The following is a 23,334-nucleotide window of genomic DNA, read 5'->3' as shown; positions in this document are numbered from 1 at the left end:
GGGAGGGGAGCTTGCTTAACTGCAGATATCTCAAGTTCCTGGAAATAGAATTCTTAGCTTTGAATGGGATAAAAAAAAACTAGAGATTCTCCCCCTTCAGGAGGTGCTGGGTACCTGGGCATCAGAGTTCAGGAGCCAGAGCAATCCACCAATGAATATATACAAATATATTATAATATATATTAGGCGTGTGGAGCTGGAGCCAGCTGTTAGAAGGCTGATATCTCTTGGTCTGGGCATAGTAGAGACAAGCTGCCAGTGTCCACCACATGGGGGGAAAGCCACAGCTTTTCGGGTACACCGTCAGAAAAACTCAAAGTCAGACAGAACCCGAGATATCTGGCTGGGAAAAGCAATGAATAAGCTTGGATGGGACCACAGCTTTGAAGTCAGATCTCTCTGTTTCCCCAGGGCAGATTCTAAAAAATCTGGTACCCCTGGAAAGAGGGGACCATCAGCTATCAGACTAGGGCCCTTATACACCTGGTGCAATGTGTAAAAGGAAAGTGGGCTCTATCTGGTGCAATGTGTAAAAGGGGGCTCTAACTGGTGCAATGTGTAAAAGGAATGGGGGCTCTTCCTGGTGCAGTGTGTAAAAGGGAGCTCTACTTGGTACAGTGTGTAAGAGGGCTCTACCTGTCATTGTATAAGGGAACTGTACCTGGCATAATGTGTAAAAGGGGCTCTACCTGGTGTAGAGTATATGAAGGCTCTCCCTGGTACAATGTGTATAAGTGGGATGACTGTGTGGCGTAATTTGAATAATGGAGACTACTGTGCGGCATTATATGAATTTGTATTATTTTGAGACCATGCCACTTCCCCCTGAAGCCATGCCCCTATATTTTTACAGCGCACCTTTGTGGGGGGCACCAATTTTATTTCTGGCACCAAAATGTATAGTTGTGATTCTGGGATCCAGTATGATATGCCAGCGTTCAGAATACCCATGCTGGCATCCCGATTTCTCTTACGTCCTAGAGGATGCTGGGGTCCAATTTAGTTCCATGGGGTATAGATGGGTCCACTAGGAGCCACTGGCACTTTAAGAGTTTAATAGTGTGGGCTGGCCCCTCCCTCTATGCCCCTCATACCAGACGCAGTTTAGAAAATGTGCCTGGAGGAGCCGGTCACAGCTAGGGTAGCTCCTAGGAGATTTCTTAGTTTGTGGGACTTAGTTTCTGCTTCGTGGGACTTAAGGGGGGAGTAGGAACCAACTTAATAGAGAGTTAATGGTTCTCTATCTGCGCTGACAGGACACTGAGCTCCTGAAGGTGATGATCACAAGCCCATGAGGCAACTGCTCACTCCCACAGCTGGGCCGCCACCCCCTAACAAAGCCAGAAGATAGAAGAGTGGTGAGTATGGTGCCAGCATCACGGTTAGTGGGTCGCCGGCGGGTATGGTGGCACAAGGGTTGGAGCACAGCTCTGAGGGGCTGTGCTCCGGTATGGCTCAGCAACATCTCTGCATGTAGATGCTGGAGGGGAGTCCCCAGTCAGCAGGTTAACCCTACACTGGGCATAGCATTTACAGGGGCTAATCCCACTGTTAACATATAAAATCCTGAAGCCAGTTTAAATAATAAGTGCGGGAAGCCACGCACAAGGTCAGGGCGCGGGGCTTCCCCTCAGAGTGGATCCAGCATTCAACAGCGCCATTTTCTCCCTGCAGATTACACAGAACGCTGACAGGGAGCGCTGCCCTCCACATAACTCCAATGCCTCACGGTACCAGGGTGGAGTGTGATAACAGTACTAACTGTTCTATTAACTAACTGTTCTGTTCTGTGTGCCAAGTGGGCTTGGCACACAGCGCAGTTGCCCTGAGGGCGCATGGCCAGCGGCATGTAATGAGTCAAATTGACTCATTACATGCCTCTGAAGTCTGCGCCGTGGCCGCGCTGTGGAGGACAGCTACAGCACCGGGCAGCAGAGAAGGAGGAGGAGGGAGGGGGAGCAGGGAGCCGCAGCAGCGCTATTTCATTGGTAGTAAGCGCCGCTGCAGCACCCCACTCTCCTTCCGTATTGGCTGCCCGGCGTTGCTGTGGATGCTGGGATGCGGTTCCTCCATCCCAGCATCCACAGCAGCGCCGGGCAGCCAATACGGAAGGAGAGGGGGATGCTGCAGCGGCGCTTACTACCAATGAAATAGCGCTGCTGCGGCTCCCTGCTCCCCCTCCCTCCTCCTCCTTCTCACCTGCCTGCACCGAGGAAGCTGCACGAGGAGCCTGTCAGCGGGGAGATGGTAAGTATCTCTCTCTCTCTCTCTCTTTTAGGAGGACACCGTCTGCCATAATGTGTAAAAAGGGGACTGGCTGCCGCAATGTGTAAAAAGGGGGACTGGCTGCCGCAATGTGTATAAAGGGGGACACCGTCTGCCGTAATGTGTAAAAACGGGGACGCTGTCTGCTGTAATGTGTAAAAAGGGGACGCTGTCTACCGTAATGTTAAAAAAGGGGACGCTGTGTGCTGTAATGTGTAAAAAAGGGGACGCTGTCTGCCGCAATGTGTAAAAAGGGGGACTGGCTGCCGCAATGTGTTAAAAGGGAGACTGTATGCTGTAATGTGTAAAAAGGGGGATGCTGTCTGCTGTAATGTATAAAAGGGGCTCTACCAGGTGTAGTGGCGCTACTGTGCAGCGTAATTTGAATAATGTAGACTACTGTGCACCGTAGTATGAGTTGCTATTATTTTGTGGCCACGCCCCTTCCCCATGAAGCTATGCCCCTATACATTTTTTGCGCGCATACAACGCGCACTGCCCCTATCTTACATGGGGGGGGGGGGGGGGCGCCACTGTTGTTTCTTGCACACACCGCTAAAATGCCTAGTTACGGCACTGCCGGATGGTTTGGTAAGGCCAATGTTGAACCTAAAGTCATTGAACCCATACTTACAAGTGATCAAGTTCAAGATGGAGTCTCTGAGAGTGGTGGTCTCAGGTCTGGAGGAGGGGGAATTCCTGGTATCCCTGGATATCAAGGATGCGAACCTTCACATTCCGATCTGGCCGCCTCACCAGGACTATCTAAGGTTTGCGATACAGGACTGTCACTACCAGTTCCAGGCCCTGCCATTCGTCCTCTCCACAGCACCGAGGGTGTTCACAAAGGTCATTGCAGAGATGATGCTCCTCCTCCTCCGCAAGCAGGGAGTAAACATTATTCCATACCTGGACGATCTACTGATAAAGGCATCTTCCAGGGAAAGGCTGTTGCAGAGTATTGTTCTCTCAATTCAACTACTCCTGGATCATGGGTGGATCCTAAATCTTCCAAAGTCACATTTAGAACCAACAAGGAGACTACCCTTCCTGGGGATGATCCTTGACACGGAGGTGCAGAGGGTGTTTCTACCAGTAGAGAAAGCGTTGGTGATCCAATCAATGGTCTGGGATGTCTTGAAGCCAGCCTGGGTGTCGGTTAATCAGTGCATTCACCTTCTGTGAAAGGTGGTAGCCTCCTACGAGGCTCTACAGTATGGCAGATTCAATGCACAGTCCTTCCAGCTGGATCTCCTGGACAAGTGGTTGGGATCGCATCTTCACATGCACCAGCCGAATCTGCGGCCCTCGAGCAGGTGAGAAGTTTGGAGCCACCAGAGGAGTGAAATTCTGGCTTTCGGCTATAGGCGAAAGCCAGAATTTCACTCCTCTGGTGGCTCCAAACTTCTCACCTGCTCGAGGGCCGCAGATTCGGGATTCAGAACTGGATCCTTCTAACCACGGATGCAAGTCGCAGAGGTTGGGGAGCAGTCACTCAGGTGGAAAACTTCCAAGGAAAGTGGTCCAGTCAGGAATCTCTCCTTCCAATAAATGTTCTGGAACTAAGGGCCATTTACAATGACCTTCTACAAGTGGCATATCTTCTGCAAGCTCAAGCCATTCAGGTTCAGTCGGACAATGTCACAGCGGTGTCCTACATAAACAGGCAGGGCGGATCGAAGAGCAGAGCTGCAATGTTAGAGATAACAAAAATCCTCATCTGGGCAGAAAGACACGCGGTGGCGTTGTCGGCGATCTTCATTCCAGGAGTGGACAACTGGGAGGCAGACTCCCCCAGCAAACGCGATCTCCATTCAGGAGAATGGGGAATCCACCCAGAGGTGTTCGCAGAGGTAACAAGCCAATGGGGCATACCTCAAGTATACATGATGGCCTCTCGCCTCAACAAGAAGCTTTGGAGGTACTGTTACAGGTCACGCGACCCACAAGCAGTGGCGGTGGATGTTCTGGTAACTCTGTGGGTGTTCCAGTCGGTGTATGTGTTCCCTCCACTTCCACTCATCCCAAGGATTCTCAAACTAATAAAAAGAACAAGAGTTCAGGTGATCCTCATTGCTCCGGACTGGCTAAGAAGGGCTTGGTACGCGGATCTTCTGGAATTACTACTGGAAGATCCGAGACGTCTTCCTCTTCACGAGGACCTTCTTCAACAGGGGACGTTCGCTTATCAACACTTATAACGACTATGTTTGATGGCATGGAGGGGTATTCCGAACAATGTTATTCCTACCCTGATACAGGCTAGGAATGGAGTAACGTCTAAACATTACCATCGACTTTGGAAAAAGTACGTGTCTTGGTGTGAATTCAAGAAGTTTCCTATGGTGGAGTTTCAACTTGGACAGTTTCTCCTCTTCCTGCAAGCAGGTGTGGATATGGGTCTGCGTTTGGGATCCATAAAAGTCCAGATTTCGGCCTTATCCGTTTTCTTCCAGAAACAACTGGCTTCCCTACCTGAGATTCAGACATTCTTGAAAGGGGTTCTGCACATCCAGCCTCCCTTTGTGCCTCCTACGGCACCCTGGGATCTTAACGTGGTGTTGCAGTTCCTGGATTGGTTCAAACCTTTAAAGGAGGATGAGGTCAAGTTTCTCACATGGAAGGTTGTCACCCTGTTGGCCTTAATTTCAGCTAGGCGTGTGTCGGAATTGGGGGCTTTGTCTTGTAAAAGACCCTACTTAATCTTCCATGAATATAGAGCTGAACTCATGACACATCAGCAGTTCCTTCCAAAAGTTGTGTCAGATTTTCATATCAACCAACCTATTGTGGTGCCAGTTGCTACTGGCTCCTCAAATCCATCAAAGTCATTAGATGTTGTAAGAGCTCTGAAAATCTATGTGAAGAGGACTGCTCGTCACAGAAAGTCGGACTCTCTGTTTGTCCTGTATGATCCCAAGAAAATTGTGTGTCCTGCTTCTAAGCAGACGATCTCTCGCTGGATCAGGTTCACTATCCAGCATGCATATTCTTCGGCAGGATTGCAGTATCCAAAATCCTTTCAGGCACACTCTACTCGTAAGGTGGGTTCTCCCTGGGTGGCTGCCTGGGGTGTCTCGGCTTTTCAACTTTGCCAAGTGGCTACTTGGTCAGGGTCGAACACGTTTGCTAAGTTCTACAAGTTCGATACTTTGGCATCTGAAGACCTACAGTTTGGTCAATCTGTTATGCAGGAGCCTCCGCGCTCTCCCTCCCGTTCTGTGAGCTTTGGTACATCCCCATGGTACTAATGTGGACCCCAGCATCCTCTAGGACGTAAAAGAAAATAGGATTTTAATCGCCTACTGGTAAATCCTTTTCTCGTAGTCCGTAGAGGATGCTGGGCGCCCGCCCAGTGCTTCGTTATCCTGCAGTAGCTATTTGTTTCAGTACTGTTTTGTTCTTGGTTAAGTACTGTGGCCCTCATTCCGAGTTGATCGCTCGCAAGGCGAATTTAGCAGAGTTGCTCACGCTAAGCCTACGCCTACTGGGAGTGTATCTTAGCTTCTTAAAATTGCGACCGATGTATTCGCAATATTGCGATTACAAACTACTTAGCAGTTTCAGAGTAGCTTCAGACTTACTCGGCATCTGCGTTCAGTTCAGTGCTTGTCGTTCCTGGTTTGACGTCATAAACACACCCAGCGTTCGCCCAGACACTCCCCCGTTTCTCCGGCCACTCCTGCGTTTTTTCCGGAAACGGTAGCGTTTTTATCCACACGCCCCGAAAACGCCGTGTTTCCGCCCAGTAACACCCATTTCCTGTCAATCACACTACGTTCGCCAGAGCGAAGAAAAAGCCGTGAGTAAAAATACTATCTTCATTGTAAAATTACTTGGCGCAGTCGCAGTGCGAATATTGCGCATGCGTACTAAGCGGAATTTCACTGCGATGCGAAGAAAATTACCGAGCGAACGACTCGGAATGAGGGCCTGTGTTGTTACTTGGTTAAGTAATGTTGTTCAGATGTTGCTGAGTTTTCAAGCTCCAATATAGACAGTGGGCGCTAGTATACTGACTGTTAGACACCTATAAAAACACTTTAATAGTGACTGCAGCTTCACAATTTGGGGTGCTGAACCTCAAATAAAAATGGATATACAAACAAAAAAACAATAGGAAGCGCTGTCACCAAAAGTATCAAATTTAATAAAAGTTGTTTTTACATTATTCATAATAACTCACACAATATTATAAAACCAACTCTCCTGGTAGTTTTAAACCATTCTACTGACTCAATGCTACAGATACAATGTTACTTTAGATTTTATACAGTAACTTTTTAGTGTCCACGCTAGGAGGCTCTCTTTGATACACTGTATCAATATTGAATTGATCTTTAGTAAGATCCTCAGAGAAGTCTCTAAAATATGCAGGCTCCACGCGTGGGCTAATTAAATGAATGAGCTCACTAATGCCCTTGATTTTTATAACAATTGTAGGATGCACATTTTAGATGATTTGTGATCAATTATGCCACAGTGTTCTGTTCAGTTATACAATGAATTAAACAGAGGCGTATCTAGGGTATTTGGAGCCCAGGGCAAGATCAAAAATGGCGCCCCCCCCCCCCCCCCCTCCCCAAAAACAAAACTAAAAAGGAAAGTATGTGCCCACACCACTGGTGTCACTGTATATAAAGATATGAGGGTGTGTATGTACAGATGTAGGTGCAGTGGTCGAAGAGGAATTTTTGAAGAGGGAATGAAATAGTGAAGGTCGCAATTATGTGCGCGCCGAAGGCGCTCGCGCTCCGGAAAAGGGGGCGTGGTCACTCAAAAGGGGGCGTGACCTTCAATGTAGTAGGTCTCCTTATACTATCTAGTACTGGTGCCTCTTTCACATTACAGCACACGGTATGAGCCAAAATTCACATTATGGGGTATATTCAAATGAAATCAGATCCATTCCGACATGCATTTGTCGGAATGGATCTGACAACCCCTATTCAAATATCATCTCAATTCGACTTTTTCAAGTCGAATTGAGATGAGTGACCCAGGAGGAGGAGAGGAGGGGGAGTCACGGGGGACAGCCGCCGGCAGCCAGAGGATGTCAGCGCTACAGTAGCACTGCAGAAGGATGTCACACAGCCGCCCGACCTCACGGCAGTGTCCACCCGGCTCCAGCAAGCTTGCTGGAGCTGGGTGGACGCTGCTGTGAGCGGCACGGCTGTGTGACATCCTGCTGCAGCGCTGTGCTGTAGCGCTGATCTCCTCTGGCTGCCCGCGGCTGTCCCCCGTCTCCCTGCGGCTCTCCCCCCTCTCCTCCTCTGGGTCCGCATCTCATTCCAACATCTTTTGATGTCGGACTGAGATGGTCGAAAAGGGGGCCGTAAGCACGTGGATCGGCAGCTATTCTGCCGATCCACGTGCTTTTTGACAAGTCAAATTCACCGAATTGTCGAAAATATTGAATAGGTCGAATCACGTTCGACCTTAAAAAGTCAAAAACTGACGTCTTTTCGACAGACGGCAGTTTTCGACTTCAATTGAATATACCCCTAAAGCACACGGTATGAGCCGAAATTCACATTATAGCACACGGTTTGAGCCAAAATTCACATTATAGAGTGAGGGGATCCTACCCCCTCAATTAACTAATCCTGTGGGGCCCTTAATTAACTAATCCTGTGGGGCACTGTGGTGAGGGGAGCCTACCCCCATAATTGACTATTTGCAGAGTTTAGCAGCGGAAGGGTTGCAGCGGTTTCTCACCCCAAGCTCACCCCAAGCTTCTGCCACCTCCGACACTCCACGTCTTCGGCGCCACCCGGGATGCAGAGCACCGCACCGGGGATGCACCCTTTTCAGTGTGGTCTGCTGCGCTCTGTAGGGGGATATTCTCTCCTGCTGCAGGATCCTGAAGTGCGCCGTCCTCCCCGCTGTTCTGCACCATCTTCTTTAAGCCAGCCAGGGTCTTCTGCGGGTCCTTGCTCCGGCAAGCGGGTGTCCTCCGCGATGCCGGTGCTCCCGTTGCTGGTCAGTCTCCTCCGTTGCTGCAGGGTCCCGCTCCACTGAAGGTTGGATGTCCTTCCCCGGTCCTGCTGGCTGGACTCCTCCTCTTCTGTGGCGTCTTCTCCACTCAGCGCGGACGGCTCTGGTGACAGGCACAGGCAGCTCCTCCCTGGCATTGGTCCTCTCCTGGTCCTGCGGCTTGCTCCCTCGCGTCTCTTCAGCTGGTGCGCATGTCTCAGCTCCTCCTCCTCCGGTCTTCGTGAGTCCTTCAGGGCTCCTTCCTACGTGCTGCTGCTGTCTGCTAATTAAAAAATATATATACTTCCGGGTCTGTGGAGAAGTGCTGCTGCTTCGACCTACATACAATAAATATATTTTATAATATATATATATATATTGTAACACTGTAGGGGTGCAAGGCGCCTTTTCCTGGGGAATATGGTAGCACGCAGCAGCTGAGGAACAACACAAGTCCAGTTTCTGGTACAACTGACCCCGGCCAGTTTTATTGAAACAGAAAATAAAACAAACCCCAAAATAAAAATACCTTACCTGTCCGGCACTAACTAAACATAAGATATTCCTAACTGTCACTAAACAAAACACAGAGTTCTTCAGTACATACTGTATAGCTCACTTGCATCAGAAAGCGTGTCTCTCACACACAGATCCCTCAGCCTTCCCAGGCAGTCTGCCCATACTAATCAGGTTAGCAGCACTATAACACACTTACACAGCTGAAACCCTGATTAGCCCTCTGTGAGGCCAAAGACCCGAACTGGGCCCAATGTCTAGAACTCGCCTTATCTCTCTCTCAGAGCCTTTACCCAGCTTTTACAGCAAACTGAAAAGGTTCAGACAAAACAAAAAGCATTTTTCCTAGAAGTTAACATTTTCTAAAACATGTAAGACAAGAACCTGGGACAAATATACCTGCCCTCAAACACTATCCCAGTGTTCTTGTCACAATATATATATCTACACATAAAACACATACACACAAATATCCACACACATAGAAGAAATACACACAAACACACACAGAAACACACGCATACTCCTGCTTACCCCTCCAAGCCGGACACACACACACAGAAACACACGCATACTCCTTTAAGGAAGAAATTTTATAAGCAGCCCTGCGCTACCAGACGAAAAGCTGCTAGTTTGTAACACATGGGATTTTCCCTCATAAATTCCCTACAAGACAAATAGATACAAAACAAAAGATGGTTGCAAACTAGCGCTGCTTTAAAATATTAAAATTTTAAAACGGTAACTTGAAAGGAGATTGGATGAGGATAATCTCCTTTCAAGTTCCCGTTTTAAAGTTTTAATATTTTAAAGCAGCGCTAGTTTGCAACCATCTTTTGTTTTGTATCTACACGCATCAAGCCAGACACACACACACACACACACACACACACACACACACACACACACACACACACACACACACACACACACCATGGATATGCGGTGACACGCACACTCCTGCTTACCCCTCCAGGCAGTACACACACAAACAGGCACACGCACACCCCTGCTTACCCCTCCAGCAACATACATACATGCCTGCTTACCCCTCCATTGCTGGACACATGCACACACACACACCCCTGCTTACCCCTCAAACAACACACACAAACCCCTCCATTGCTGGACACATGCACACACACCCCTGCTTACCCCTCCAACAACACACACACACCCCTCCATTGCTGGACACATGCATCCCCCCACCCCTCTTACCCCTCCAATAAAACCCACCCACCCATCCATTGCTGGACACATGCAAACACACACACACCCTGCTTACCGATCCAACAACACACACACACAAACCCCTCCATTGCTAGACAGTAGACACATGCACCCCCCCCCCCTGCTTACCCCTCCAACAAAACACACAAACCCCTCCATTGCTGGACACATGCATGCACACACAAACACCCCCCCCCCCCCCCTTACCCCTCCAATAACACACACACACCCCTCCATTGCTGGACACATGCATGCACACACACCCGCCCTCTTACCCCTCCAATAACACTCACACACACACCCCTCCATTGCTACACGCTTGCAGCTTACCCCGGGCCCTCCATCATTGTCAGCGGGCGGGTGGCAGGTCCGGACCGGGGCCCTCCGTGTCTACGCACACTGGCTGGTGCTCACTCACAGCGGCGGCCGGGAGGCAGACGGCAGGTCCGTGGCGGGGGTCTTCCTTCGCGGCGCTCACAGCGGCAGGCGGGCGGGAGTCAAACGATAGGTCCTGGGCCCTCCCTCTATTTATTGCACTCTCCTGGCCGCGTCTGCGAGTGCAGTGAATAGAGGGAGGGCCCAGGACGACACCACGTCTGGAGGTCTCACAGCGGCACTGGCGGACTAGCAGCGGCTGGCAACATGGGGCGAGCGGGTCGTGCAGGTGCCAGTGGCGCCCCCTTCTGCTGGGGCTGTCACGGCGCCCAGGGCACGTGCCCTGCTCGCCCCATGCTAGTTACGCCTCTGAATTAAAGCATGCTACTCTTGTCACAGCTCGCCTGACTGTGTGGCCCGGAATTTAAGAGACTTTGCTAGGGTGATATTGATACAGTGTATCAAAGAGAGCCTCCTAGCGTGGACACTAAAAAGTTACTGTATAAAATCTAAAGTAACATTGTATCTGTAGCACTGAGTCAGCAGAATGGTTTAAAACTCCCAGGAGAGTTGGTTTTATAATATTGTGTGTGTTATTGTGAATAATGTAAAAACAACTTTTATTAAATTTGATACTTTTGGTGACAGCGCTTCCCATTGTTTTTTTTTTTTTGTTTTTTTTTTGAGTTTTCAAGTTGGTTAGCTTGGTTTGCCTTGTATGTGTGAGCTGCTGTGAATCTCGCCACTATCTGTGTAATTCCTTCTCTCGAAGTTGTCCATCTCCTCGGGCACAGTTTCTATACGGAGTCTGGTAGGAGGGGCATAGAGGGAGGGGCCAGCCCACACTATTAAACTCTTAAAGTGCCAGTGGCTCCCAAAGGACCCGTCTATACCCCATGGTACTAAATGGAACCCCAGCATCCTCTAGGACAGGCCTGGCCAACCTGTGGCTCTCCAGCTGTTGTAAAACTACAAGTCCCATCATGCCTTGCCAAAGTTTTGCTATTAGGGAATGCTAAAACTGTGGCAGGTTATGCTGGGATGTTTAGTTTCACAACATCTGGAGAGCCACAGGTTAGCCAGGCCTGCTCTAGGACGTAAGAGAAATAGACTTAATAACCGTATACAATGTCAAAGTGCAGCAAAGAAGGCAAGTAAGGTGCTAGCGTGCATAAAATGGGGCATTGAGACAAGGGACGAGGATGTAATCCTGCCGCTGTACAAATCATTGGTACGTCCGCACCTGGAATATTGTGTTCAGTTTTGGGCACCACATTATAAAAAAGATATCTGTGAACTCGAAAGGGTTTAAAGGCGTGCTACTAAATTGATTAAAAGGCTAGAGGGACTGGATTACGAGGAAAGGCTTACTAGGTTGAATATGTATACACTGGAAAAGAGGCATCTAAGAGGAGACATTATTAATATCTTCAAATATGTAAAGGGAAATTACAAAGAGTTATCAGAGGAATTGCTTATTAAAAAAAAAACTTTGTATAGGACACGAGGTCACTCGCTGAGGATAGAGGAGAGAAAATTCCGTACGCAGCGGAGGAAAGGGTTCTTCACTGTTAGGGCAATAAGGATTTGGAATTCCCTGCCAGGGAGGTGGTAATGGCGGAATCTGTAAATGCAGTAAATTTCTGACTGAAAAAGATATCCAAGGTTATAGAATTTAAAATATCAACTTTGATAATCTGGGATTAACATGATTTATAGTTGTTAACTAGACATAAAACATTACTTCAGCAGGGACATTATAATGAACTCGGCTTAATACAGAATACAGGTTGAAGCCGATGGGCATCTTTTCAACCTCATTAACTATGTTACTATGTTACAGTCCCCTTATACATTGCCAGGTAGAGCCCCTCTTACACACTGCACCAAGTACAGCTCCCTTTTACACACTGCGCCAGGAAGAGCCCCCATTACTGTTACACATTGCACCAGGTAGAGCCCCCTTTTACACATTGCACCAGATAGAGCCCCCTTTCCTTTTGCACATTGCACCAGGTGTATAAGGGAGCTAGGCTGATAGCTGATGGCCCCCTCTTTCCAGGGGGTAACAGATTTTTAAAATTGGCCCTGGGGAAACTGAGATATCTGACTTCAAAGCAGTGGTCTCCATCCAAGCTTATTAATTGATTCTCCTAGCCAGATATCTCAGGTTCTGTTTGACTTTGAGTTTTTCTGACAGTATACCCCAAAAGATGGGATTCTCCCCTTTTGGTTGACTCTGGCAGCTTGTCTCTACCATACCCAGATCCAGAGATATCAGCCTTCCAGCAGCAGGCTCCAGCTCCACATGCCTAATATATATTATAATATATTTGTATATTTTCGTTGGTGGATTGCTCTGGCTCCTGAACTCTGATCCCCATGTCCCCAGCACCTCCTGAAGGAGGAAGGGGGGTGGGGGGGTGGGGGGGATAGCTACTTTTTAAAATCTCATTCAAAGCTAAAAAAAAATCTATTTCCAGGAACTTGAGATATCTGCAGTCAAGCAAGCTGCCCACCCAGCAGAAATTACTGCTCCAGGTCCTACATGCAGAGTGGAATATAGGGCCTGGTTCAGGTTCCACCACCCCCCTTTTCCAAGCAGAAATTGCGATCACACCGCAGGGGGCCTGCCTCCATCTTTTTGATTGCGGCGGCTGCGTGACATCACACCCATGATTGCGGTGGCTGGGTGTGATGTCACGCAGCCGCCCCGATCATGCCCCTGTCATGTCCACCCCATTCATGCTGGCATGCCCCCCAATTCCAAGCCACGCCCCCGCAAAGCTAAGTCTCTGCCTTGGAAAAGGAGCGTTGCCGCACCCTGCCCCACGAACACTTCATTTGCATTTTCTGCGGTCGCAGGACAGGCCCTGTGCATGCACCGCATCCTTTTGGTAATTTTTGCGTTTGGATTGCGTATTGCGATCCGTCCTGAAACACCCCCTACCACCCACGGGACACCAAAGCTGCCGCTGATAGCACCCCTTCCATTAGAGGATGGGTAGGGGCCCCAGTGCATTGCTGTGCCCAGGGGCCTACACTGCTGTTAAGACAGCCCTGGTTTGTGTGTGTGTGTGTGTGTGTGTGTGTGTGTGTCTGTGTGTGTTATACTTACTTCAGCCTCCAGAACAGCTGCTTCCACCTGGCTGCCAATTTGTCAACCGCGCTATCAGGGCCGGTGCTAGGGTGTTCGGCGCCCCCCTGCAAACTATAAATTTGCGCCCTCCCATATTCCTTTGGCGCGCGCCGGGAAAAGGGGTGTGGTCTCACAAGTAAGGGGCATGGCCACACAATAGTACCCCCATTTAAAATTACGCCACAATATAGCACAATCTTATTAATCTTATACGTAATGCCCCACCCGTAGTAGTAGCGTCCTTATATGTAATGCACCCCAGTAATAGTAGTATCCTTATACATAATGCCGCCCAGTAGTAGTAGTGTCCTTATACATAATGCCCCCCCAGTAGTAGTAGTGTCCTTATACATAATGCCCCCCCAGTAGTAGTAGCGTCCTTATACATAATGCCCCCCCAGTAGTAGTAGCATCCTTACACATAATCCCCCCCAGTAGTAGTAGCATCCTTATACATAATGCCCCCTCCCGTAGTAGTAGTGTCCTTATACATAATGCCCCCCAGTAGTAGTAGCATCCTTATACATAATGACCCCCAGTAGTAGTAGCGTTCTTATACGTAGTGCACCCCCAGTAGTAGACGCGTCCTTATACGTAATACCCCCCAGTAGTAGTAGCGTCCTTATACGTAGTGCACCCCCAGTAGTAGAAGCGTCCTTATACGTAATTCCCCCATAGAAGTAGTAGCGTCCTTATACGTAATGCCCCCCCAGTAGTAGTAGTGTCCTTATACGTAGTGCACCCCCAGTAGTAGTAGCGTCCTTATACGTAATGTCCCCCCAGTAGTAGTAGCGTCCTTATACGTAATGCCCTCCCAGTAGTAGTAGCGTTCTTATACGTAATGCGCCCCCAGTAGTAGTACCGTCCTTATACATAATGCTCCGCGCAGTAGTAGCATCCTTATAAGTAATGCCCTCCCCCCAGTAGTAGCATTGTTATACGTAATGCCCTCCCAGTAATAGTAGCGTCCTTATACATAATGCCCCCAAGTAGTAGTATCGTCCTTATACGTAATGCCCCCCCCCCAGTAGTAGTAGCGTCCTTATACGTAGTGCACCCCCCAGTAGTAGTAGCGTCCTTATACGTAGTGCACCCCTGTAGTAATAGCGTCCTTATACGTAATGCCCCTCCCCAGTAGTAGTAGCGTCCTTATACGTAATGCCCCCCACAGTAGTAGTAGCGTCCTTATACGTAGTGCACCTCAGTAGTAGTATCGTCCTTATACGTAATGCCCCCCCCAGTAGTAGTAGCGTCCTTATACGTAGTGCACCCCTGTAGTAATAGCGTCCTTATACGTAATGCCCCTCCCCAGTAGTAGTAGCGTCCTTATACGTAATGCCCCCCCCAGTAGTAGTAGCGTCCTTACACGTAATGCCCCCCCCAGTAGTAGTAGCGTTCTTACATGTAATGCCCCCCCCCAGTAGTAGCGTCGTTATACGTAATGCCCCCCCAGTAGTAGCTTCCATAAAGCGCGTGCACAGACATACCTCACCCACCCACACACACACACACACACACACACACACACACACACACACACACACACACAATTCACACATATATACACACACATACACACCCACCATATACACACACACACACACACACACACTTCTCTCTCACCCTCCACTTACCTAAGCCAGTCTCCCTCTGTACAGCAGCCTGGTCCGTGTAGCTCCGCCCCCTTCTGGCCCATTTAGCCACGCCCCATTCAGTCCCGTGTAGCTCCGCCCCCTTCTGTCCCGTACTCGGCGCTGTCACACAGCACAGGTGAGGGGAGGGAGGAGGCTTTTCATGCTGCAGGTGCCCGGTGCCAATGCCTGTCATACAGTGACAGACACAGCACTGGCAGCAGCAGCAGCAGGAGGGGGGACAGGACGGCGCAGCAGGGAAGGGATGCAGAGCAGGGGAAGCGCCTATCCGTCCCAGCGCCTCCCTGCACTGCATCCCTTCGCTGAGCGGGTAGCGCCGGGCCTGCTCGCTATGTTCTTCTCCTACTGCGGACATTGGGAATTGGGAGGGGCGGAGCGTAGGTGGTACAGGATGCTGCAGTCACTGCAGCGTGCCAATGCAGGCTGCCTGTCACTGTGTGAGCAGGAGCCGGTATAGTACAGCACTGGCGGGGCAGCGACGGAAGCACAGCTGTGGGGGTGCTGACTATCTAAGGATGTATGGGTGTTTTTGCACCCCGTTTCAACACCCAGAACGATTATCTAAGGTGGTCTGCGTCCAATTCTGGCACCCAACAAGGCTATCTAAAGATGTCTCTGTGTTCTGCACACTAGCACGGTACCCAGAATGGGTATCCAAGGTGGTCTGCTGCCCGTTTCGGAACCCAGAATGGGTATCTAAGGTGGTCTACATCCTATTCCGGCACCCGGAACAGCTATCTAAGGTGGCCTGCACCCTATTCCGGTACCCGGAATGGCTATCTAAGGGTGTCTGGGTGTTCTGCACACCATTTCGGAACATGAAACAGCAATCTAATGTGGTCTGCATCCTGTTCTGGCACCCGACACCCGACACACTTGTCTATGATGGTTTGAGCCCTGTTCTGGCACCCGGAACAGGTATCTATGGTGGTCTGCCCCCTATTCTGGCACCCTGAACAGCTATCTAAGGTTGTCTGGGTGCCCTGCACACCATTCCGGCACATGAAACAGCAATCTAATGAGGTCTGCATCCTGTTCCGGCACCCGGACCGGTTGTATAAGCTGGTCGGCACCCTGTTCCGGCACCTGGAACAGGAATCTATGGTGGTCTGCCCCCTATTCTGGCACCCTGAACAGCTATCTAAGGTTGTCTGGGTGCCCTGCACACCATTCCAGCACATGAAACAGCAATCTAATGTGGTCTGCATCCTGTTCCGGCACCCGGACCGGTTGTCTAAGATGGTTTGAGCCCTGTTCCGGCACCCGGAACAGGTATCTAAGGTGGTCTGCGGCCTTTTAAGGCACCCTGAACAGCTATCTAAGGTTGTCTGGGTGTCCTGCACACCATTCCGGGACATGAAACCGCTATCTAAGATGGTCTGCATCCTGTTCCGGCACCCGGACCGGTTGTCTAAGATGGTTTGAGCCCTGTTCCGGCACCCAGAACAGGTATCTAAGGTGGTCTGCGGCCTTTTAAGGCACCCTGAACAGCTATCTAAGGTTGTCTGGGTGTCCTGCACACCATTCCGGCACCTGATACCGCTATCTAAGATGGCCTGCATCCTGTTCCGGCACCCGGACCGGTTGTCTAAGATGGTTTGAGCCCTGTTCCGGCACCCGGAACAGGTATCTAAGGTGGTCTGCGCCCTATTCCGGCACCCTGAACAGCTATCTAAGGTTGTCTGGGTGTTCTGTACACCATTCCGGCACATGAAACAGCTATCTAAAATGGTCCGCCTACTGTTCCGGCACCCGGACCGGTTGTCTAAGATGGTTTGAGCCCTGTTCCGGCACCCGGAACAGGTATCTAAGGTGGTCTGCGCCCTATTCCGGCAACTGGAACAGCTATCTAAGGTTGTCTTGGTGTCCTGCACACCATTCCGGCACATGAAACCGCTATCTAAGATGGTCTGCATCCTGTTCCGGCACCCGGACCGGTTGTCTAAGATGGTTTGAGCCCTGTTCCGGCACCCGGAACAGGTATCTAAGGTGGTCTGCGGCCTTTTAAGGCACCCTGAACAGCTATCTAAGGTTGTCTGGGTGTCCTGCACACCATTCCGGCACCTGAAACCGCTATCTAAGATGGTCTGCATCCTGTTCCGGCACCCGGACCGGTTGTCTAAGATGGTTTGAGCCCTGTTCCGGCACACGGAACAGGTATCTAAGGTGTTCTGCGCCCTATTCCGGCACCCTGAACAGCTATCTAAGGTTGACTTGGTGTACTGCACACCATTCCGGCACATGAAACAGCTATCTAAAATGGTCCGCCTACTGTTCCAGCACCCGGACCGGTTGTCTAAGATGGTTTGAGCCCTGTTCCGGCACCCGGAACAGGTATCTAAGGTGGTCTGCGCCCTATTCCGGCAACTGGAACAGCTATCTAAGGTTGTCTTGGTGTTCTGCACACCATTCCGGCACATGAAACAGCTATCTAAAATGGTCCGCCTACTGTTCCGGCACCCGGACCGGTTGTCTAAGATGGTTTGAGCCCTGTTCCGGCACCCGGAACAGGTATCTAAGGTGTTCTGCGCCCTATTCCGGCACCCTGAACAGCTATCTAAGGTTGTCTGGGTGTTCTGTACACCATTCCGGCACATGAAACCGCTATCTAAGATGGTCTGCATCCTGTTCCGGCACCCGGACCGGTTGTCTAAGATGGTTTGAGCCCTGTTCCGGCACCCGGAACAGGTATCTAAGGTGTTCTGCGCCCTATTCCGGCACCCTGAACAGCTATCTAAGGTTGTCTGGGTGTTCTGTACACCATTCCGGCACATGAAACCGCTATCTAAGATGGTCTGCATCCTGTTCCGGCACCCGGACCGGTTGTCTAAGATGGTTTGAGCCCTGTTTTGGCACCCGGAACAGGTATCTAAGGTGGTCTGCGGCCTTTCAAGGCACCCTGAACAGCTGTCTAAGGTTGTCTGGGTGTTCTGTACACCATTCCGGCACCTGAAACCGCTATCTAAGATGGTCTGCATACTGTTCCGGCACCCGGACCGGTTATCTAAGATGGTTTGAGCCCTGTTTCGGCACCCGGAACAGGTATCTAAGGTGGTCTGCGCCCTTTTCCGGCACCCGGAACAGGTATCTAAGGTTGTCTGGGTGTTCTGTACACCATTCCGGCACATGAAACCGCTATCTAAGATGGTCTGCATCCTGTTCCGGCACCCGGACCGGTTGTCTAAGATGGTTTGAGCCCTGTTCCGGCACCCGGAACAGGTATCTAAGGTGTTCTGCGCCCTATTCCGGCACCCTGAACAGCTATCTAAGGTTGACTTGGTGTACTGCACACCATTCCGGCACATGAAACAGCTATCTAAAATGGTCCGCCTACTGTTCCGGCACCCGGACCGGTTGTCTAAGATGGTTTGAGCCCTGTTCCGGCACCCGGAACAGGTATCTAAGGTGGTCTGCGCCCTATTCCGGCAACTGGAACAGCTATCTAAGGTTGTCTTGGTGTCCTGCACACCATTCCGGCACATGAAACAGCTATCTAAAATGGTCCGCCTACTGTTCCGGCACCCGGACCGGTTGTCTAAGATGGTTTGAGCCCTGTTCCGGCACCCGGAACAGGTATCTAAGGTGTTCTGCGCCCTATTCCGGCACCCTGAACAGCTATCTAAGGTTGTCTGGGTGTTCTGTACACCATTCCGGCACATGAAACCGCTATCTAAGATGGTCTGCATCCTGTTCCGGCACCCGGACCGGTTGTCTAAGATGGTTTGAGCCCTGTTCCGGCACCCAGAACAGGTATCTAAGGTGGTCTGCGCCCTATTCCGGCAACCGGAACAGCTATCTAAGGTTGTCTTGGTATCCTGCACACCATTCCGGCACATGAAACAGCTATCTAAAATGGTCCGCCTACTGTTCCGGCACCCGGACCGGTTGTCAAAGATGGTTTGAGCCCTGTTCCGGCACCCGGAACAGGTATCTAAGGTGTTCTGCGCCCTATTCCGGCACCCTGAACAGCTATCTAAGGTTGTCTGGGTGTTCTGTACACCATTCCGGCACATGAAACCGCTATCTAAGATGGTCTGCATCCTGTTCCGGCACCCGGACCGGTTGTCTAAGATGGTTTGAGCCCTGTTCCGGCACCCAGAACAGGTATCTAAGGTGGTCTGCGCCCTATTCCGGCAACCAGAACAGCTATCTAAGGTTGTCTTGGTGTCCTGCACACCATTCCGGCACATGAAACAGCTATCTAAAATGGTCCGCCTACTGTTCCGGCACCCGGACCGGTTGTCTAAGATGGTTTGAGCCCTGTTCCGGCACCCGGAACAGGTATCTAAGGTGTTCTGCGCCCTATTCCGGCACCCTGAACAGCTATCTAAGGTTGTCTGGGTGTTCTGTACACCATTCCGGCACATGAAACCGCTATCTAAGATGGTCTGCATCCTGTTCCGGCACCCGGACCGGTTGTCTAAGATGGTTTGAGCCCTGTTCCGGCACCCAGAACAGGTATCTAAGGTGTTCTGCGCCCTATTCCGGCACCCTGAACAGCTATCTAAGGTTGTCTGGGTGTTCTGTACACCATTCCGGCACATGAAACCGCTATCTAAGATGGTCTGCATCCTGTTCCGGCACCCGGACCGGTTGTCTAAGATGGTTTGAGCCCTGTTCCGGCACCCAGAACAGGTATCTAAGGTGGTCTGCGCCCTATTCCGGCAACCAGAACAGCTATCTAAGGTTGTCTTGGTGTCCTGCACACCATTCCGGCACATGAAACAGCTATCTAAAATGGTCCGCCTACTGTTCCGGCACCCGGACCGGTTGTCTAAGATGGTTTGAGCCCTGTTCCGGCACCCGGAACAGGTATCTAAGGTGTTCTGCGCCCTATTCCGGCACCCTGAACAGCTATCTAAGGTTGTCTGGGTGTTCTGTACACCATTCCGGCACATGAAACCGCTATCTAAGATGGTCTGCATCCTGTTCCGGCACCCGGACCGGTTGTCTAAGATGGTTTGAGCCTTGTTCCGGCACCCAGAACAGGTATCTAAGGTGGTCTGCGCCCTATTCCGGCAACCGGAACAGCTATCTAAGGTTGACTTGGTGTACTGCACACCATTCCGGCACATGAAACAGCTATCTAAAATGGTCCGCCTACTGTTCCGGCACCCGGACCGGTTGTCTAAGATGGTTTGAGCCCTGTTCCGGCACCCGGAACAGGTATCTAAGGTGGTCTGCGCCCTATTCCGGCAACTGGAACAGCTATCTAAGGTTGTCTTGGTGTCCTGCACACCATTCCGGCACATGAAACAGCTATCTAAAATGGTCCGCCTACTGTTCCGGCACCCGGACCGGTTGTCTAAGATGGTTTGAGCCCTGTTCCGGCACCCGGAACAGGTATCTAAGGTGTTCTGCGCCCTATTCCGGCACCCTGAACAGCTATCTAAGGTTGTCTGGGTGTTCTGTACACCATTCCGGCACATGAAACCGCTATCTAAGATGGTCTGCATCCTGTTCCGGCACCCGGACCGGTTGTCTAAGATGGTTTGAGCCCTGTTCCGGCACCCAGAACAGGTATCTAAGGTGGTCTGCGCCCTATTCCGGCAACCGGAACAGCTATCTAAGGTTGTCTGGGTGTCCTGCACACCATTCCGGCACATGAAACAGCTATCTAAAATGGTCCGCCTACTGTTCCGGCACCCGGACCGGTTGTCTAAGATGGTTTGAGCCCTGTTCCGGCACCCGGAACAGGTATCTAAGGTGTTCTGCGCCCTATTCCGGCACCCTGAACAGCTATCTAAGGTTGTCTGGGTGTTCTGTACACCATTCCGGCACATGAAACCGCTATCTAAGATGGTCTGCATCCTGTTCCGGCACCCGGACCGGTTGTCTAAGATGGTTTGAGCCCTGTTCCGGCACCCAGAACAGGTATCTAAGGTGGTCTGCGCCCTATTCCGGCAACCGGAACAGCTATCTAAGGTTGACTTGGTGTACTGCACACCATTCCGGCACATGAAACAGCTATCTAAAATGGTCCGCCTACTGTTCCGGCACCCGGACCGGTTGTCTAAGATGGTTTGAGCCCTGTTTCGGCACTCGGAACAGGTATCTAAGGTGGTCTGCGCCCTATTCCGGCAACTGGAACAGCTATCTAAGGTTGTCTTGGTGTCCTGCACACCATTCCGGCACATGAAACAGCTATCTAAAATGGTCCGCCTACTGTTCCGGCACCCGGACCGGTTGTCTAAGATGGTTTGAGCCCTGTTCCGGCACCCGGAACAGGTATCTAAGGTGTTCTGCGCCCTATTCCGGCACCCTGAACAGCTATCTAAGGTTGTCTGGGTGTTCTGTACACCATTCCGGCACATGAAACCGCTATCTAAGATGGTCTGCATCCTGTTCCGGCACCCGGACCGGTTGTCTAAGATGGTTTGATCCCTGTTCCGGCACCCAGAACAGGTATCTAAGGTGGTCTGCGCCCTATTCCGGCAACCAAAACAGCTATCTAAGGTTGTCTTGGTGTCCTGCACACCATTCCGGCACATGAAACAGCTATCTAAAATGGTCCGCCTACTGTTCCGGCACCCGGACCGGTTGTCTAAGATGGTTTGAGCCCTGTTCCGGCACCCGGAACAGGTATCTAAGGTGTTCTGCGCCCTATTCCGGCACCCTGAACAGCTATCTAAGGTTGTCTGGGTGTTCTGTACACCATTCCGGCACATGAAACCGCTATCTAAGATGGTCTGCATCCTGTTCCGGCACCCGGACCGGTTGTCTAAGATGGTTTGAGCCCTGTTCCGGCACCCAGAACAGGTATCTAAGGTGGTCTGCGCCCTATTCCGGCAACCGGAACAGCTATCTAAGGTTGACTTGGTGTACTGCACACCATTACGGCACATGAAACAGCTATCTAAAATGGTCCGCCTACTGTTCCGGCACCCGGACCGGTTGTCTAAGATGGTTTGAGCCCTGTTCCGGCACCCGGAACAGGTATCTAAGGTGGTCTGCGGCCTTTTAAGGCACCCTGTACAGCTATCTAAGGTTGTCTGGGTGTTCTGTACACCATTCCGGCACATGAAACCGCTATCTAAGATGGTCTGCATCCTGTTCCGGCACCCGGACCGGTTGTCTAAGATGGTTTGAGCCCTGTTCCGGCACCCAGAACAGGTATCTAAGGTGGTCTGCGCCCTATTCCGGCAACCGGAACAGCTATCTAAGGTTGTCTTGGTGTACTGCACACCATTCCGGCACATGAAACAGCTATCTAAAATGGTCCGCCTACTGTTCCGGCACCCGGACCGGTTGTCTAAGATGGTTTGAGCCCTGTTCCGGCACCCAGAACAGGTATCTAAGGTGGTCTGCGCCCTATTCCGGCAACCGTAACAGCTATCTAAGGTTGTCTTGGTGTCCTGCACACCATTCCGGCACATGAAACAGCTATCTAAAATGGTCCGCCTACTGTTCCGGCACCCGGACCGGTTGTCTAAGATGGTTTGAGCCCTGTTACGGCACCCGGAACAGGTATCTAAGGTGGTCTGCGGCCTTTTAAGGCACCCTGAACAGCTATTTAAGTTGTCTGGGTGTTCTGTACACCATTCCGGCACATGAAACCGCTATCTAAGATGGTCTGCATCCTGTTCCGGCACCCGGACCGGTTGTCTAAGATGGTTTGAGCCCTGTTCCGGCACCCGGAACAAGTATCTAAGGTGTTCTGCGGCCTTTTAAGGCACCCTGAACAGCTATCCAAGGTTGTCTGGGTGTCCTGCACACCATTCCGGCACATGAAACAGCTATCTAAAATGGTCTGCCTCCTGTTCCGGCACCCGGACCAGTTGTCTAAGATGGTTTGAGCCCTTTTTCCGGCACCCGGAACGGCTATCTAAGGTGGACTGTGTCCCGTTCCGGCACCCGGAATGCTATCTAAGGTGATCTGCTGCCTGGTCCGGCACCCGGAATGGCTGTGTAATGTGGTCTGGATGTCCTGCACCCCGTTCCGGTACACAAAATACCTATCTAATGTGGTCGGCGTTCCGTTCCGGCACCTGAAACGGCTATCTAAGGTGGACTGTGCCCCGTTCCGGCACCCGGAATGCTGTCTACGGTGATCTGCTGCCTGGTCCGGCACCCGGAATGGCTGTGTAATGTGGTCTGGGTTTTCTGCACCTCCTTCCTGCACACGGAACTGCTATCTAAGGTGGCCTGCTGCCCATTCCGGCACCTGGTACGGGTATCTAA

General features: G+C 50.9%; 2 long non-coding RNA genes across 3 annotated transcripts in view; one reads left to right on the top strand and one right to left on the bottom strand.

The window, feature by feature from the left end:
- LOC134943717 (uncharacterized) overlaps nt 1-8,908 on the bottom strand; it is a 78,960-nt gene extending 70,052 nt beyond the window's left edge. Inside the window, exon 1 of one of the 2 annotated variants that reach the window (XR_010181702.1) lies at nt 8,849-8,908. This is a non-coding gene — a long non-coding RNA (uncharacterized LOC134943717). The remainder of the gene's footprint in view (nt 1-8,848) is intronic. The other variant, XR_010181703.1, reaches the window with a different exon arrangement.
- LOC134943718 (uncharacterized) overlaps nt 1-23,334 on the top strand; it is a 149,045-nt gene that overhangs the window by 58,844 nt on the left and 66,867 nt on the right. The window lies entirely within an intron of this gene.

Source organism: Pseudophryne corroboree, chromosome 7, assembly GCF_028390025.1.
Source record: "Pseudophryne corroboree isolate aPseCor3 chromosome 7, aPseCor3.hap2, whole genome shotgun sequence".
NCBI lineage: Eukaryota > Metazoa > Chordata > Amphibia > Anura > Myobatrachidae > Pseudophryne > Pseudophryne corroboree.
Note: the sequence above shows the minus strand (reverse complement) of the source record. Positions and strands in the feature narration are given on the sequence as shown.